The sequence below is a fragment of the Meleagris gallopavo genome, chromosome Z, assembly GCF_905368555.1.
Source record: "Meleagris gallopavo chromosome Z, MGAL_WU_HG_1.1, whole genome shotgun sequence".
Lineage (NCBI taxonomy): Eukaryota > Metazoa > Chordata > Aves > Galliformes > Phasianidae > Meleagris > Meleagris gallopavo.
In genome coordinates, this window is record NC_139435.1 from 1,547,600 (window position 1) to 1,565,137 (window position 17,538).

Here is a 17,538-nt window from a genome sequence, read left to right on the forward strand (position 1 = left end):
GCTGGAGACCAGACTCAGACATGTTGAAGCAACCATGACACACTTGCCAAGAGGGAGTACCAGGAGCTACAGGAGAGTTTTTACAAAGTGACTCACTTGCTGAGCTCTGTCTCACGGCGCATTAAACCCTCTGAATCAAAGACTGAAATGCAGGGCATGTCTTGCCCTACAAAAACACCATCAGCCGCTTTACTTTTTAAGTACTGATTTGCTATTGATTATGTGTATGAAGATGAGGTAGCTCCCTGCCTCTCCTGCCAGTTCCCACACTCTCAATCACTTCATTAGCAAATGTCAGAGTGGAACAATCTCACAAAGCCAAGTTTTTGCTCTTAGAAGGGAATAAATTTGGCAACTCAGAACCCTCTGCCTCAGCATACTGGAGTTGACCAAACGGCTGCAGAAGTACAAGTGATAGGATGAGAGGCAGTGGCCTTAAGTTGCACCAGGGAAGATGGAGGGTGGATATTAGGAAAAAAAAATTTCTCCGAAGAGCAGTGATGCAGTGGCACAGGCTGCACAGGGAGGTGGGGAAGTCCCCATCCCTAGAGGTGTTCAGGAACCGTGGAGATGTGGCACTTAGGGACACGGTCAGTGGGCATGGTGGGGTGATCTTGAAGGTCTTTTCCAACATTAATGATTCTGTGATAAGTGGAAGAAGACATAGCAGTCAGACAGGGCTGGATGTATCTCCCTGACCCTGCAAATTGCATAAGAAGCCTTCAGAAGTCTGGCAGCCACAAGAGAGGAGAGGCGTGCCTTGGAGAGCTGAAGTGGTCTAAAAGCAAATCATGGTCAGCAGACCCAGGGTGCTGCTGTGGCAGGATGCTCTGGTGCTATGATGCCACAAAGCTCAGCACCTCTTCCTGGCAAGGAAGCCACTCTAGTGCTGACGACAGATGGGTGAGGAATTCAGGGAAAGTCTGGATTTTGTGTTGAGGGACACGGTTTAGCGAGAACTACTGGTGATAGGTGGATGGTAAGACTGGATGATCTTGTAGCTCTTTTCTAACGTTGGTGGTTCTGTGGTTCTGTGATGCATGCCCATGGGGTCTGAAGGCAGCCGGCCAATCGGTCAGGGCAATCAGGGCCAATGAGACACAACGTGCAGGTGCCAAGGCTGGGCTGGATGGGATCGTGGGCAGCCTGATCAGATGGGGAGCAACCAGCCCACAGCAAGGGCGGGTCTGAGGGAGCTTTAAGGTGCCTTCCAACCCAACCATTCCATGCTTCTGTGACCTTGACATTTACTCATTCTCCCCATTCTAATTCTGGTGAGTCAGCAGGACGACAAGAGAGGCAACGTTGGATATCAGGAACAAATTCAGCCCGCAGCTCCCAACGCTCTCCCCACAGCGCTCTCTTCACAGCGCCTCCTCTCCCGCCCCTCCGCCCCGCCGCGCTTCGATTGGCCGCCTCTCCCCTTCGCCCCGCCCTCCGATCCTTCCCCGCTCTCCCATTGGCCGCTCCCCCCGCCCGTCCCCCCGCTCTCCGGGCGCGTGGAGCTGTCACCCCGCCGAAGGAGGGGGGGGGGGTGGAATCGGGGCGGCTCCCACGTGGCGCCCACGGGCGGCAGTGTCCCCCCCCACCCCCCCCCCACACAGAGCTCAGCGCGGGGCGGCACCGCCCCGGGCAGCGGCAGAGGGAGGGAGGGAGAGAACGGGCACACATCCGGGCCTCCGCTGCGCTCCGCACCGCCACAGCGCCCGCGGACGGACGGGGGGACCCGGAGCGCAGGTGGTGCCGTCCCGTCCCGTCCCGTCCCGTTGGCGGAGAGGCGGAACTTCGGCCGAAGTTGCGCGGCGCGGAGGTACGGGGGAGCGGGGCGGGCTGCGATCGGCGCGGGGCTGCGGCTGAACGGGCTCCGTCTGTCTGTCCCGGTTCTGTCTGTCCCGGCTCTGTGCCCGCTGAGCTGTCCCGCTTCCCCGCCCCGCCTTTCCTTCACTCCGTTACCCCTATTTATCCCGTCTGCATCGCGTGCTCTCCCCGCTTCTTTTTCCCGTGTTCGCCCCGTTGCTCCATCCCAACTCCGTACCCCGGACCCGCCCCGTCTCTTTTCCGCACTTTTATCCCGTATTCACCCCATTCCTTCATCCCGTTTCTTCATTTTTCCCATTTAACACCGCCCCTCCATCTCGTTTCTTTGCCCTTATTCATCCCATATTCATCCGGCTCCTTCATCCTATTTCCTTATCCCTTATCCTTCCCATTTCTTCATCCCCACTTATCCCATGTTCACCCCATATTCCTCCATTCCTTCACCCCATTCCTTCATCCCCTTTCCTCGTCCCATATCCATCCCATTTCTTCATCCCATATATTTATCCCATATTCATCTCACTCGCTCACCTCATTGCTTTATCCCATACCCATCTCGTTTCTTTTTCCCCATTCCTTCTCTGCATTCCTTCATCCCATTTCTTTACCCCTGCTAATACCCTATTTATCATAGAATCTTAGAATTTCCTGCATTGGAATGGAGCCACGGGGATCACCCAACTCGTTCATCCCATTTCTTTATCCCATATCCGTTCCATTTCTTCATCCCTGTTAATCCCATATTCATCTTATTTCTTCACCCTACTCCTTCATCCCGTTTCTTTACCCGTGTTTATTCCTTCATCCCATTCCTTCATCCCATTTTTACAGCCCATTCCCATCCCATTTCTTTTTCCTGTATTTATCCCCTATTCATCCCATTTCTTCATCACCCCATCCCCTTATCTGGGCACACCCCCCTCCCCCAGGAACCTATGCCCACTGTGTCACAGGGCCCCCCGTGTTCCCCCAGTATTCCCCCAGGACGTGGTGCTGCCTTGCATATGCTGCTGCCTGTCTCTGTGCCTCCCCCTGTGTCTCCATGTCCCCCCATGTTGCACCATCACCCCATGGCACCATGTCCTCTCACGTCACCACATCCCCCCATGTCACAGCATCCCTCAGCAGAGTCCCCCTGTCCCAACGTGTCCCTGCCGTCCCCAGCTGTCAGGAGAGGGAGGTGTCAGCGTGGGACAAAGAAGCACCCAGGACCCCCACCCCCAAGAAGCACGGGGTTTATTTAGGGTCGTGCAGCTCCATCACCTCCCCCTGCTGTCTGCATTGTGCTATCAATTGCTCAGCCAAACCTCCCCCCCCCATCATAAAGCTCCTGAATGTGTGGCCCTACAGAGCCTGTTATGAGCCACATCACTTTTCTGCCTTTCTGTCCTCCTTTCTTTTATGTTTTCCAAAGCAGCATTGAAGGGCCGAGTGCGAGCTTCTGCTGTCTGCCAGCCCCATGCCATCCTGCACCCCATTATTTGTAGGGACACAACATCATGCTGGGATGGGAACTGGACAGGGGACCTTTGGGGACTCTGTGACCCCCTCAGGTTGGTGCATTTCAATAAAGGGGTGGATGGGGAAAGGAGAGAGAGTAGTTCAAAGCTTTTGGGACATCCCTAGTGATGCATGGGTGATGTTGGGATGGTGCATCTGTACTCTTCCCGTGCTGTGGCATCGCTTGGTGCTGCCAGGGGATGGGGTATTGTGATGGATGGGCAGCAAGCAATGGGGTTTGTGCCCATCTGGGGATGTTTTTTCCTTCTATCACTGTCTGTGCCTTACAGGTGTAGCAGGAGCATCCCCTTCTCATCCTTTCATCTCATCAGTTTTATTAGATCCCGTTATCAGAAGCAGAGGGATAACAGCAGAGGGTTAGAAGCTGGAAGTGGAGGTGGAGTCATTAATCAGAAATAGTGCCCCAGTGTTCCATGCACCTCTGTGTGCACACAGTGCTGCTCACAGAGCTGCAGTGGGGCTCTGCTCAGACTCTGGGGTAGGAGGATGTTCTTTGGTAACAGAACTAAGTGATAGTTTGGGGCCAGAGTGCAGAATCACTGCCTCCATCTGGGGCTGTGGGGTGGTTCAGTCTGACGAATAGGATGGACCGCAGTGGAATCCATCCAGGATGACTTTATGGAAATCCAGCCTCTGTGAGCATGGTGTGGGGATTTTATGTGTGGTTGCCAGTGGGCAAGAGGAGTGGTTGTATGGCTGCCGTGAAAGTTCTATGGCTTATCTGGAGCAATTAATGGTGCGGTGCAGGAACTGATGCACACCAATCTGCATTCATTTCCATTCACTCACGGTGTGCCCATGGTGGTTTTGCTCGCCTGTGCAGCCTGTTGCTATCAGAGCAGCCCTTCTGCATGGCTGGGGTTATCCTAAGCCTGTTGTCTCCATTGGGGCTCGAGCTGTAAAGCAAAGCATCTTCACAGCCCTGATGCCCGGTGCACAACCCAAAGGCGTGGGGAGGCTTTAAAAGAAGCAAATATCAGCCAATAAAATAAAGTGAAATAAATCAGCAGAGAAAATGAAAGCAACCTTCCAGTCCTGAGTGAGTTTCCTCTGGTGCATTTTTTTTGACAAGAGCTTTTTGTGGCACTGGAAACCTGCGGGAACTTTCCGTGGTCACTGCCTGGGATGCAGGGAGGGATGGTGGGACCAGGGTGTCGGGAGCAGTTATTTGGGAATGTAACGCTCTCCTTAGCCACAGTGTCTTTCCCCACACAGGGGGAAAGCAGTCCTTCACCCCTCCCCACATTTTGGCCTTGGTCCCTATTGTCTCTCAGTATGTCCTGGTTGCTTGGCAACCCCGATGCTGTGAAGGGGACTTCATCATCCCCGTGTCACCCTCCTCCCCGTGGCTGTCTGCAGAGAGAGGGAAACGGCCCTCTCTGGCTCCTGTCCCCTCCCCAGGTGGCTCTGCGATGCAGGAACCCCCAAATCAGCATCCCTCTGTCTGCACTATCCATGCTCCCATGTTCCCCAGCTCAGGGCTGAGCCCTTCATCTTCCGATTCCCCTAAGTCTGTAAACTCCCCATGGCCCTACAGAGCCTTCATCTCTTCAGACCTAGAAGTCAGAATTGGTGCTTGAAGAAATGTGCTCTCTCTGACCCAATGGGGTTTGCTCACCCTTGCTTTTACCCGGGTGTTATCACAAGGCATAGAAGTGTTTCTGTTCCGAGTTTTGATGGGATGTGCCAAACTTTGTATGGACAGCTGGCTGGGTTGCTGGAGTCCTTGTATGGGGCAGTACGGGGTCTCTGTGCTTTGTTCAGATTCTTTAATTGAGGTAAGGTCATCCTGGAAGTCCTTTATGGGTAAAGTCTGTTGAACTTACAGATCAGGGAAGCTGGAGCTGTTTGCGTGGCTTCTTGTTTCTTAGCAAGTGCTGCTGCTTTTCATCCCATCTCCCAGATGGACATCTCCGGGCTCTGTTTTGCCTTCGGATCATCTCCCAGCTGCACCTTGACCAGCTTTAGGGCTGTCCTCATGGGTCAGAAGAACGTTCCCTCATTGCTGGCTGCGTCTGTGTTCTCCCTGCCCTCTGTATATTTGTAAGTGCTTTGCACACGTGCACACAGACCTTCATTTGGGAATCTGTGCTGCTCAGCAGTGTGTCCACAGGACTCAAGGGGGGCTGTTCACTTTCTCTAAAATAACTTGAAAATGAGGAAGGTGCTGTATGGCCTGCAGCGGTGGCTGGGAGGGTTGCTGAGCCTGGGAACAATAATGTGGAAGAAACCCAAGTTGGCACAGTTTGTGCTTTAAGGCGCCATCTGTGCAAAGCCTCTCCTACTTGTTAGGCTTAGTGCTAGTGCTAGAGATAATTCCCTATGTGGGAGGCATGGGTGTCTGGCTTGGGGGTTTGTTATTTTCCTTAACAAAGTTGATAATGTTTGGGAAGTAATGAATGTTTGGGTAGCTCTGCAGGGAAATGGGTCAGTCTGCAAACTGTTGGTGAAAGCAGAGCTGCTTTCTCTCTTCCCACTGCCCTGTCCTGTATGGGCCCGTCAGTGCTGGGAATTGGGACATTGTTGTGCTCTCTGGGTTTTGGCAACCCCCGGGTTGGGTTGGCAGCTGGTCTTGCTCTTTTGCTGAGCTGGAGGGGCTTGGGATGTATCTTCAGCAGAGGGAAAAATAAAAAAGGAGCTGTCTTTTGTCCATGCTGAGCAATGCAAAGCTGAAGCATACTCACAGTTCAGTTGGAAACAAAATGTAAGCAGGAGATTTTGAATGTCGATGTGAGCAGAGGGTCAGAGAGTCCTCTTTGCTCTGCCAAAATTTTCTCACTCTATTTATTCTAATTACCTTCGCCATCCTTCCACCTCCTCTGTTGCTGCCGAGGGACACGGATTGGGGTTGCTCTGCTGTTACTATGGGTGCAATCCCCAGCCCACCTTCTTGCTTAATGCAGTGGAGATTTTGATTCCTGTTCTCAGTTTGTTGGAAAGTGACCTTTGTGTCTTGCTTTTTTCGTTAGATACTTTTGTTGGGGCTCAAGAGAGAAGAAGGAGAGGTGGCTGAGATGTGGAGATGGCTCTGGCTGGGAGGTAGTGAGAGTTCTCTTGTTCTGGTAGAGGGGAGGGCATGGTGGGCAAGATACCAAAGCAGTAGGTGTCCATCAACCCACTGGGGCAATGGGACATGCTATGTTTCCAAGCTCTTCTTTGGAATCAGGGGAGTGATAAATTATTTTTTTTCAGTTGAGAGAGCAGCTGTGGACCTGCTGAGAGTAATAAAGTGCTCCTGCTTGGAGCTGGCTCCCTAGCTGTGTTTTCCCCCCACACAGCACTGGACAGCACAGGTCCTGCAGTGGTGCTAAAAGGATCTGATTCTGCTTGGTTCATGGTGCCTGTGGCTGGAAGGGTGATGCAGGTGGGCAAGTGAGCCGGAATTATTCATTTTTGTTTTTCCGCCCCATTTTGGTCCCGAGCAAAGCAGGGCAGTGGTGTGTCATTTTCTCCCAGCAGTGCCACCACGGGCTCTGGGCACAGCTGCTGTGTATCCCAGTGTTCCGTACCACTCTGTGCTTCCTTTCCAAGGGCTCTGACACCCTACTGGAGCTGTGCAGAGGGAGCCTTAATGCCACAAAGGCTTGGGGTGGAGGAGGCAGGAAGGGATCTGCAATAGAGCTGTACTGTGGGGATGGAGCTGGGATCCCTGGTGGTGCTCCGTGTGGAGGTGGGTCTCAGGGATGGAGTCAGAAAGCTTGTCCTTTAGATAAACTCTGCTTTTGTAGCTCAGAGAGCAGCTGACCATGCATGCATGTGCATCAGTGATGCTTTAAACCAGCGAGCAGTTCCATTCTCTTTTGGGCTCATAGAATAATGGAATTATTGAGGTTGGAAAAGACCTCCAAGATCCCCAGGTCCAAACCCAACCCATCCCCACCATGTCCACTCATAGAATCATGGAATCACTAGGGTTGGAGAAGACCTCCAAGATCAGCAATCCAACCCCATCCCATCCCCCCATGCTCACTGACCGTGTCCCCAGGTGCCACGTACCATGCTGTGTGCAGCCCAGAATTGCACTGGTTGCACTCCTTGCTCCTGCACGCCAACCAGGAGCTCATTTGAGGCTCCTTTGCTGGAATCCCATGGCCTGGCCACTGGATTGCTTCTGGAATGGTGGGGAGCACTCTTGTTAAACAGTCATTAGGCACTGAATTATTGAGTCCCTGCAGCGGCAAACAGCAAACACTCAGCTTACAGTTGTCGCACCTGGGTAGCACAATTGGGGCACTGCCGACCCAGTGGAGCCCAGAGGCAGGATAAATCTTCTGTCGGTGCTCTAAGAAAGGGTTATGGTTATTTGGTCATTGATGTCCTTGTGCAGTGAAGGGTGTATGCTGATTGCTCAGCTGCCCAAGAACAATGAGGTTTGGGCCACCTGTGCTCTGTGCACTTTCCACTTGCCCTGTTCATGCTCTGTGCCCAGCAGAAGGACCCAGCCCTGTGACTCACCCCATTGCAGCTGCATCCATCTCTCTGGTGGGAGCCTGTGCTCTGCAACTTTCAGACCCTACACTGTTTATGCATCAGAGGGCGCTGGGCATTGGATCTTTCCAATTTGTTCTGTGGTCTTTGTGGGGGCAGCCTTGCTTCTCTTGGCTCCTTTGTTGCTGGCTGGTAGGAGAGCTTCGAAACTCATCAGCCACGCAGACGGAGAGGCACAGGAGTCATTTGGTTAAGTCATGGGATTCTCTTTTGTTGTTTTGAGACAGCCACGGGGCAGTGGAACCCCTAGGGCTTACAGCTCTAAGTGCAACAATTAAAAGTTGGAGCTATTTAGCAAACTCTGCATAGCTGTTTTTCTTCTTTCATAGTTTCAGCTATACCTTTTAATTAATTCCCTTTAATTGCTTTTAATTTCCTTGCCTCCCCCTTTCTCCCTCAGTATAAGCAGTGCTGTCATCCTCTCTGATTGCCTTTCATGTTGGAGGCTCCACGTTTGATTTCACATCACCCACGTTGTGTCTCTGAGCTATTCAATTCCTGGAAAGCTCCAGCTCCAGAGATACAATCTAAGTGGGTTCACAGAACCTAAAGGGATCGTATGCTTCAGGGCTTTGTTGATATGGGAGATAAACAAAACATAACGAAAGATCCACCCTCCTTGGACAAGGGCTGCTTTCCATCACCCGTATCTTTGTGCTGGGGGCTGCTGCACTGGGATGAGCTCCTGGGCACCCCAGTACAGCCCTGCAGGAAGGCAGCACATCTCATTGCCTTCTGGCTGCTGGCATTCTCTGCCAGCCAATGGGTTTAGGATGGTCTGCAGGACAAGATGTGCAGGTATGTGGCTGGATGAGGGAGGCAGGGTGCTGCTTTCTACCAACCCGTCGTTAACACGTTGACATTTGTCTCTGATAGCTCTTGGTTTTAATGTGCACAAAAGGACACGATGCCTTCTGGTGGAGGTACTTTCCAGCCCAATGGAAAACAAAACCAGATGAAAATGCTGACAGATATCTCGGGTCCAGCCCTCAGCAATGGATGTCGGCGTTGCTCCGTGGAGCCTGGCCAACATGCTTCATCTGATAGTGCTGGGAATCAGATATATAGGTTTTCTGTACCACTGCTCTTCTTGAGTGTAGTCACTGTGCTGTCTAATCTACCCTCAATTCCTGCTGCTCCTCTCTTTAGAATGGTGTTTAAGCACAGCACACCCCTTTGCTTTCCATGGTTCAAAACCTCCTTGGCATCTTTCCTGAAGGACTGATGTTTCCACTGCTATTGTTTAGTTGCCTCCAGGTGCTGCAGCACGGAGCTACATTCCTACGGGGCTCCACTGTGACTGATGTTGGGGTTAGTGGGGAAGCTGATGGATTGGAGTTGGCCTACATGATCTTCCAACCTTAATGATTCTTCAGAAGCTCTTGGCTGGGCTCCATCCACTTGTGCTTGTGCTAAAACCTGGGGGAGTTAAAGCTAACAATGAGTCTTGGTGGTGACTGCACCCCACCTGTGATAGGGCAGTTGTGCAGGTCAGCATATAGAAGCTGCTGGAGGAATTCGTTTGGGCTAAACTAGATGCTAGAGTGGAAAGAAACAGCTGAGTTTGAGTGGAAACTGAGACAGTGGGATGATGGGTGTGAGAAGCATGGTCTTGGGGCCTCGGGGTGCTAAAAAGAGCAGCAGTGAAAGCAAGTGTCTCCCACTGAATGGACTGATTCATGCTCAGAATGGGTTATTGCTGCCCCATTAACAGCCTAAATGACAAAAGCAGTAGGAACACAGCTTTGCCACATGCCCCCCCCCCAAGGCAGGAGCCTGTTCTGATGGGCAAGGCGTGGTTGGACACAAGGAGATGGGACACAGAAAGGAGGTGGGACAGGAGGTGGTGGGACATGGGGAGATGGGAAACGGGGAGATGGGACAGGAGGTGATGGGAAACAGGGAGGTGGAACAGGAGATGATGGGACCTGGTGGGACAGGAGGTGGTGGGACAGGAGATGATGGGACAAGAGATGATGATACAGGAGGTGATGGGAAACAGGGAGGTGGAACAGGAGATGATGGGACCTGGTGGGACAGGAGGTGGTGGGACAGGAGATGATGGGACAGGAGATGATGATACAGGAGGTGATGGGAAACAGGGAGGTGGAACAGGAGATGATGGGACCTGGTGGGACAGGAGGTGGTGGGACAGGAGATGATGGGACAAGAGATGATGATACAGGAGGTGATGGGAAACAGGGAGGTGGAACAGGAGATGATGGGACCTGGTGGGACAGGAGGTGGTGGGACAGGAGATGATGGGACAAGAAATGATGATACAGGAGGTGATGGGAAACAGGGAGGTGGAACAGGAGATGATGGGACCTGGTGGGACAGGAGGTGGTGGGACAGGAGATGATGGGACAAGAGATGATGATACAGGAGGTGATGGGAAACAGGGAGGTGGAACAGGAGATGATGGGACCTGGTGGGACAGGAGGTGGTGGGACAGGAGATGATGGGACAGGAGATGATGATACAGGAGGTGATGGCAGATATTGAGTGCTGCTCTGGAAGGCACAGGCTCTGCACAATATGCAGCAGCTTAAGTTTATGAGCTGGTTCATTTGGCTGCTGAGCATTCCCTTTTGTAGGGCAGGATTGGTAGCAGCTGGGCTACCTGGGGCTCTCCTGTACCCTGTTTTGTATCCTAGTGCTGGAGCAGCTGTGGAGCAGATAGTCACCATCATGCACAATTCCTGCTCCCATGTCAATAACTGCCAGGACCGTGGGTTGCCAAGGTCTTCCCGTTGCTATAGCAAGAGGGGATGGGGCTGAGTGCTGCCTGAGCTGTGCTGCCACACATTTCCCCAACCAACAGCTCCTAATTGCACCTGGAACACGCTGCGTAGATCACCAAATTAATATTTCATGGCCTTAAAAAAAAAATAAAAAATAAAAAAAATTAATTATCTAGGCATTTTCCCCTTGAATCAACCGAAGGATCTCTCCAGCTGGAACGAGTTTGCAGCACGAGTGGCGAAGTTACAATATTTATCTCCATAAACGTGTCACCTGAGCCACACTCTTCCTCGTGGGTAATTAGCAAGAGGCCAATCAGCACCGTGCCGGGCAGACATCGGTTTGCCTCTGGGCGTGCCGAGGAGGTGATTTATGAGAGGGATGGAAGAGCTGTGGGTCTGGCCAGAGCTCTGAGCGAAACCGTGGTGGAAAAAGGGTGAAAAAAAAAAGAGAAAAAAAAAAAAAAGGAAGAAAAAAAGAAAAAAAAAAAACAACCAACAAAAAACAAAAACCAAAAAACAAAACAACAAAAACACCCAAGAAAATAGCTGAAACATTTGCAGGGCTGTTGGCATAACTGCTGCCTGCCCCTGGAGCATCCACCCAGGCAGGAGGCAGTGCTGGTAATTCCATCGCTGCGCCCAGGGACTTGGATGGGGTTGATGAGAATTCAGGTGAGATGCAAATGTGTGTTGGGCTGGAGGGGTTATGGGGGGCCGGGGGGGAGTTACATGCTGTCCCCTCCCCTTTTTGTGTTTAAAGTGTTATTTTTGAAGTTTAACCCTGTACTGAACGCACCATGGAGAGTAGCCTGTGTGATGTGTGGGGTGGAGGGAAGCTTTGGGCAGGGCTCTGTTTTGAGCTCGGGGCTGCATTTTGCATGTCGGATGCTGGCCAATGCACAGATGCATTTTGTTGTTTGTTTGGTTTTTTTCCTTCTCCCCATCACAGAACCTCAGCTTTTAGGGAAAATCTTGAAAACGGATCTGCTGAGCAGCACTGCAAGTTCTCTGAGCAGGGAGGGCTGTTGTCTTCTGTAGAATAATGGTCCTTGGGGAGGTTTTCTCTCCATCCTGGTGCTCGCCTTGCCCCAGCACTGCTCACAGTTGGGCTGGTCCTTTCCTCAAGCCATTCTCACAGTGTCTGAGCTCTGCCATGCCTTCATCTGATCATCACTCAGCAGTGATGGCTGAATGGCATGGAGCAGTCTGAAGGGTTATGTCCTGCTGTAAATGTCACGTCCTCTGCTGTTCATTCAGGGCTGATATTGATGTGGTTGTGCTCCCCGTGCCCCTGGGAGGCAGGAGGAGGCAGCTCTTGTTCTGCAGCGTTTATTCTGGTTCTGTCCTGCAACTCTCCTCCCTTCCTTTTCCCTTTTCCCTTTTCCCTTTTCCCTTTTCCCTTTTCCCCTTTCCCTTTTTTTTTTTCCTTTTCCCTTCCCTTCCCTTCCCTTCCCTTCCCTTCCCTTCCCTTCCCTTCCCTTCCCTTCCCTTCCCTTCCCTTCCCTTCCCTTCCCTTCCCTTCCCTTCCCTTCCCTTCCCTTCCCTTCCCTTCCCTTCCCTTCCCTTCCCTTCCCTTCCCTTCCCTTCCCTTCCCTTCCCTTCCCTTCCCTTCCCTTCCCTTCCCTTCCCTTCCCTTCAAAGAGGAATTCTATTTATTTCAGTCTAGTTCATCTTCAAACCTCAGAGCTTCCTGCTGCAGGAAGGACCACTTTCTCATTTATTTATTTTTTATTTTTAAGACATGGGAGAGAAACATAGGAAGGTCTGCAGTGAAATGCAGTTGCACTCTCAGAACCTCTTTGATTGCAGCCTCGTAGAACTGGCACAAAATGTGTGCAAGGTTCAGAGCAGCAGATGGCTGAGGTTCTTCTCAAATGTAAGGGACACCGAAGTCTGTTGTTATGACCTTTGCAAACTCTATAGGAAGGGGTGATGGGTTTGCATGGGTGGGATGGAAGGAAATCAGTGTCGATGGATTTTGGAAGTGGAAAAGAGGTGGGGAGGGGAGTGTAGGGCTCACCCCCATCTGCCAGTGGCTTGAGCTGAGCGTTGTGCTCATGTTAATTTCTGTTAATGAGAAGGAGCCAGGAGATCCAGCTGCTTGGTGTTCGGATGCAGAGCAGGTTTGGGTTATGGCAGAGCTGGAGCACACAAGTTCTCTCATGCAATGCAGTGTGTGAAGGACATCAGTCTGCTCACCAGATTCCCCTTCCCAGCTGGAGGAGCTGGCAGTGCTCCTCTCCCACACTTTGGAAGAGCGGAGCTTCACAGCTTGGAGCTACCAAGCAAAAATGCAGGGGAATTTGCTATCTGCCCCTTGCGGATGGTTGTCTGTGCTCCTTATTTTGCATGGTGTGTGTCCTCCCCCCCTGGCAGCATCCCTCTTTCGTAAGGGTGCAGCTGGGCTCAGCGCTGCTGGGAGTGTCCCCTGTAAAGGAGCAGGCGGTGCTTTTCATCACTTCTTCCGAATGCAACTCCCAACCCGTCCTGAGTCATGTGCAGAAGTGCAAAACAGGGATCCTCCTGTTTTCCTCCAACTGGCAGTGCTGAGGGAGGGGTGATGGAGTGATCCGTGTCCAGCTCTGCACACACTGCAGGAGAAACCAGGTGCACAGAGTGAGGCAAAGAGGTGCGAGGGGAAACGAGAGCAGTGTCAGCAGCTTGCTGAGCCAAGGGCCAGCTGGCAGCAACGGGGGTGAGTATGGCTTTTACAAATGTGCCTCAAGTGGGAGTGAGTTGCTGCGTGATGGAAAATAGGTGCAAGCCTAGCAGTGTGGTGGGGGATTGCCTGGAGGCTGTGCCATCTTCTATGTGCAGTGCAGAGTGGGTGCACAGCTCCCGAGGGTTCTGTGCTGTGCTGCTCAGCCTTGGTGCTGCGGTTGCTTAAAGCTTTTACAAATGGGAAACTGCTGTGAGGATCAGCTCCATGCAAGAGGTGCTGGGAGCAAAGTCCTGGCAAAGAGAGGTGTAGATGGTGCAGGTATAGAGAGGTGTAGGTGTGGGTATGGCTGCTGGCCTCCAGGTTTGGGAGAGATCATTGCCAGGTGTGACCGTGCTCTAGAGAAGCTGCTTTTTTTCCATTCTGCAACTGCAAGTGACAATCTCTGACACTGCCACCTCCAAAGGGTGCCCCGAAGTGGTCCCTGACCCACCCCAGGCTCACATCTGCAGACATCTGTCCAGTTCAGCTGGTGGGAGCTGAGCTTGGGCAGGGTGCCTCTGTCGTTTCTGGAAGAATCCCCTCTTCCTACTGCTCTGAGAGTGCCAGGTTAACATCTCCCTGCTGCTGACCCACGCAGGAGACAACGCTGTCTTGTATTTCATTTTATGTTGATATTAAAGATATCCTTTAAAGCAGTGTCAGCTCACACTTTTATGGTTAACAAAATGCTCACCGCTTACCTGGGGTGTATTTGAGAGCAGCAAGGAAGAGGCTGTTTTAAAGTAATAAGTGAGGGCTTAATTAATTTTCATTATTTGCATAACAGCATCCTCTAATTAATAGGTTATGTGCAGCCTTGGAGCTGGCACTGGAGTGGAGGCTCCAGCGATGCCCTGGGAGAAGGGTTTTATTGCTGGGAAAGGCAGCTTTGCTCCATCTTTTGGTAAATCTAGCAAGCAGAGGGTGTCTGAGGCAGTGCTGTGGGGCAGAATGCACTTTTCCTCAGTCAAGGATCTTCCTTTGGTTCCATCTCTGTTTTTCTCTCCTGTTCTATGCTGCAGTTATGCAGCATTTGCTATAACAACAGCATCAGGTTGCATCAGGTGGCATGGGATACAGGGCTTGGTTAAAAGCAGGCAAGAATAGCTGCTATCTTTTGGGGTGGGAAGGAGATAGAAGACCTCACTGTGCTCTCTGAGCTTCCCATAACAATAACCTGCTGCCTGCAGAGCTCTTGCAACGTGGCCTTGGGTCTGCGTTGGAATTCACACTCGCTCATCTCAGCAGGGACCTTGAGGCTTTGCTTTTCTTCTGGTTAATCCGCTCTGTCTCCACAAAGGAAAACTTCTGATATCTTTCCTTGTTTTCATTCATTTTCCCACCAAACTCTTGTGAGATACAGTGTGCTCTGAGCTCCTGTAGATATTTCTGGGAACTGAGAGGGTTTATGGCTGTGCACTCAGGATCGCTCGTGACCAAGTGTCTGTGCTCATGGGTGCCCGGGAGCCCACAGCTTGCTAACTTCCTTCAAGTGAGATAAGCCTGATGAGCTGAGCGAGGCATTTCTGTCAGACAGCAGCTGTTTTGGAAATAAATGACAAAGAAACACGGGTTTCATATGTTAAAATGCGTATTTTTGTTGCACGTGCCACAGTATCCCATCACCAACAGCAGCCTTCTGAGGAGGAAGCGTGATTTGGCTAAAATTTCTTGGGTAAGGCAATAAAATTAACCTCCTATGCAAGGAACTGATACTCGTGAAGCTCATCTGTTTGGATGCAAATCACTGCAGACCTTTCCCTGGTACGGTGAGGAAAGGGGAGTTTCCATGAGCCTCACATCCACTCCACAATTGAGCTGCTGAGTGGATTAATAGTGATGTAAGAGCAAAATGCCCTATGAGAGACCATTTGTACTCCATTATGCTCTGCGGACTGCTGCTCTTCGGATGGAGTCTTGACACAGCTCTTCGGATGCTGCTTACAAGAAAGTCCATTTCTGTAATACCTTCAAGAATGGCTCATGGCACACATACCTGGGAGCACTTTCCCAAAGGCTTGAGCTTTTCTTTTCTTTCTTGCAGAAACAAGCCAAGGAGTCTTTAATTAGTGCCTTTAATTAGAGGGTGGGACTCCCATTTTATGTCTTACCTAAGGGACTGCATGGGCACCAAGTCTTGCAGATGTCACCTTAGGGCATTGCTTCAGTGCTCACAAGTAGTGTTTTCTTCATTGTGTTGTTTTTTGGGTGGGGTTTTTTGGGGGGGTTGTTTTTGGTTGTTTTTTTTTTTTTGGCTTTGGTTTGAGGATTCTTATTGAATAAAAGCCTAGATCTGGTTTTGTACCAACAGGTTCCCAGTTTAGGTGCCAGGAGAAAAGGAGCAGCTTCCTAAGGACTGTTGGAGGCTGGGATGTTGACTGAGCTTCAGGAGTTGGGAGTCAAAACCCTACAGAAGGGCACGGTTAAAATGCAGAGCTGTATGTAGAGTGAAGAAAGAGCTGAACGCAAAGAGGCTTGTTGCTCTCCTGTCCCTAACCTCAGAAAGTGAAGAGGTAAAGAGATCCAGAGAAAGCACAATGAGAGAGAAAAGCAAAAGAGAGATCGATGTTTTTCTGTTGCAATCATTCCTTTCTGCAGCTGTCTCATAAAAGCAGTGGTGTTTTGTCGTGTTCTGTGCTTTATGCCTCCGGTGACTGTGCTGGGATACCTGCCTTTATATAGTGGACAATGGCAGTGCTGTTGGCATTGAGCTGCGTTCTGAGTTTTGCTGCACCTCATGTGGATTCACATTAAATAAATAGAAGGAGCATCCAGCCTACAAGAGCCGTGCTGTGCGAGCAGGCATATAAACACGACAGTTATTCTTTGGTGTTCAGTTCAGTGCACACCTCTCACTGGAGAGGAGCTGGTATTTCAGACCTCCCGTAGCCCTGTTTGGAGTCTTGGTGTAGGGGGCAAGGATATTCTGGGTTTGGGTTAGGCCCTTTAGAAGTCTGAGAGGATAGAAGATAGTGTTGTGTTAAATGCATTTTTCTTTGCTTTGTCACTGGTGCCAAGTGCTTTCAGTATGAGGAAGTCTCAGTGTTAAAAAGTGAAACAGGAAAAACAAATCTCAGGTAGGATAATGAGGATGTGAGGATGTTAAGCTGGCAGTGCAAGGGGCCATGTGGTTAGATTTGTGCCATTGGGCAGAGTAGGTAACGCTGCTGGTGATCTGGGACAGATCCTTCTGCCCCTGGCTGGCTTACTGAACAGCTCTTCACTCCATCTGTCACCCCGAGAGGTCATGCCAGAATGGTGACAGTTAGGGACGTGGTTAGTGGGCATGGCAGGGATGTGTTGGGGTTGGACTTGGTGAACTTGGGAGCCTTCTCCAACTACAGTGATTGTATGATTCTGTGAACCAGGCTGGAGCCAGGTTGGAACAAGGTTGATAAGACAAGAGCTGATGGTCTGGTTGCACCAGAAAAGGTTCAGCTTGGATATTAGGAACAATTTCTTCTCCAAAGAGCAGTGATGCATTGGCAAAGGCTGCCCAGGGAAGTGGTGGAGTCCCCATCCTTGCAGGTGTTCCAGAACCATGGAGATGTGGCACATGGGGACATGGTCAGTGGGCATGGTGGGATGGGTTGGTCTTGGGAATCTTGGAGGTCTTCTCCAACCTTCATGATTTGATGATTATAAAGCTAGATGCTGCATTTTTTTCCTGTAGATTCTGTCTATCCCAGTTGGCTTGAAGCCTGTGAGCATGGTATCTTCTAGAAGCATGGCTGCAGGAGCTCCAGCCCTTCGGTGAGCACCGCAGCTCTCACGCCGCGTCCCCCCACCGGCTGATGAAAGCAGGCTGGAGAGCGGCTATGGCCGTGTCCCCAGATCCTTTACCAGGGCCTTTGGCTGACACATGCACCCATCAGCACGAGTATTGCTCATCTGAAGAGCAGTTTTAGACAATACCCTTGGCTGTCATTGCAGGCTGTTCTTCTCGTGCCCCCGAAGCCTTGCAAATCACTCATGGCTTGACATGGTTGTTGGCCTGTATGTGAGGAGAAATCTACTGAGAAGTTGTTTTAATTACGAGTTAGTGCTAGCAAATAAATAATGTTCCCTCTGCATTGTGCGTGGGGAGACGGTTTTCTCCCGTGCCTTCAAATCTGGTGATTAATTATAACCATTAATCCCCATGAATGACAGCAGTGTATTAGGAGCAGAGCAAATGTTAAAGTAATTTGAGAGACTGTCGTCAGGTCATAGGCTAACCTCTTCTTATTTAGTATTTTCATAAGGTGTATGTATTTCTAGACT

At 51.0% G+C, this 17,538-nt stretch overlaps 1 protein-coding gene across 1 annotated transcript in view; it reads left to right on the plus strand.

The window, feature by feature from the left end:
- Positions 1–1,640: 1,640 nt before the first annotated feature.
- Positions 1,641–17,538, plus strand: part of ZBTB7C (zinc finger and BTB domain containing 7C) — a 106,192-nt gene continuing 90,294 nt past the window's right edge. The window contains exon 1 of the mRNA XM_085213085.1: positions 1,641–1,810. The gene's annotated coding sequence lies outside the window, so the exon portion shown is untranslated. The remainder of the gene's footprint in view (positions 1,811–17,538) is intronic.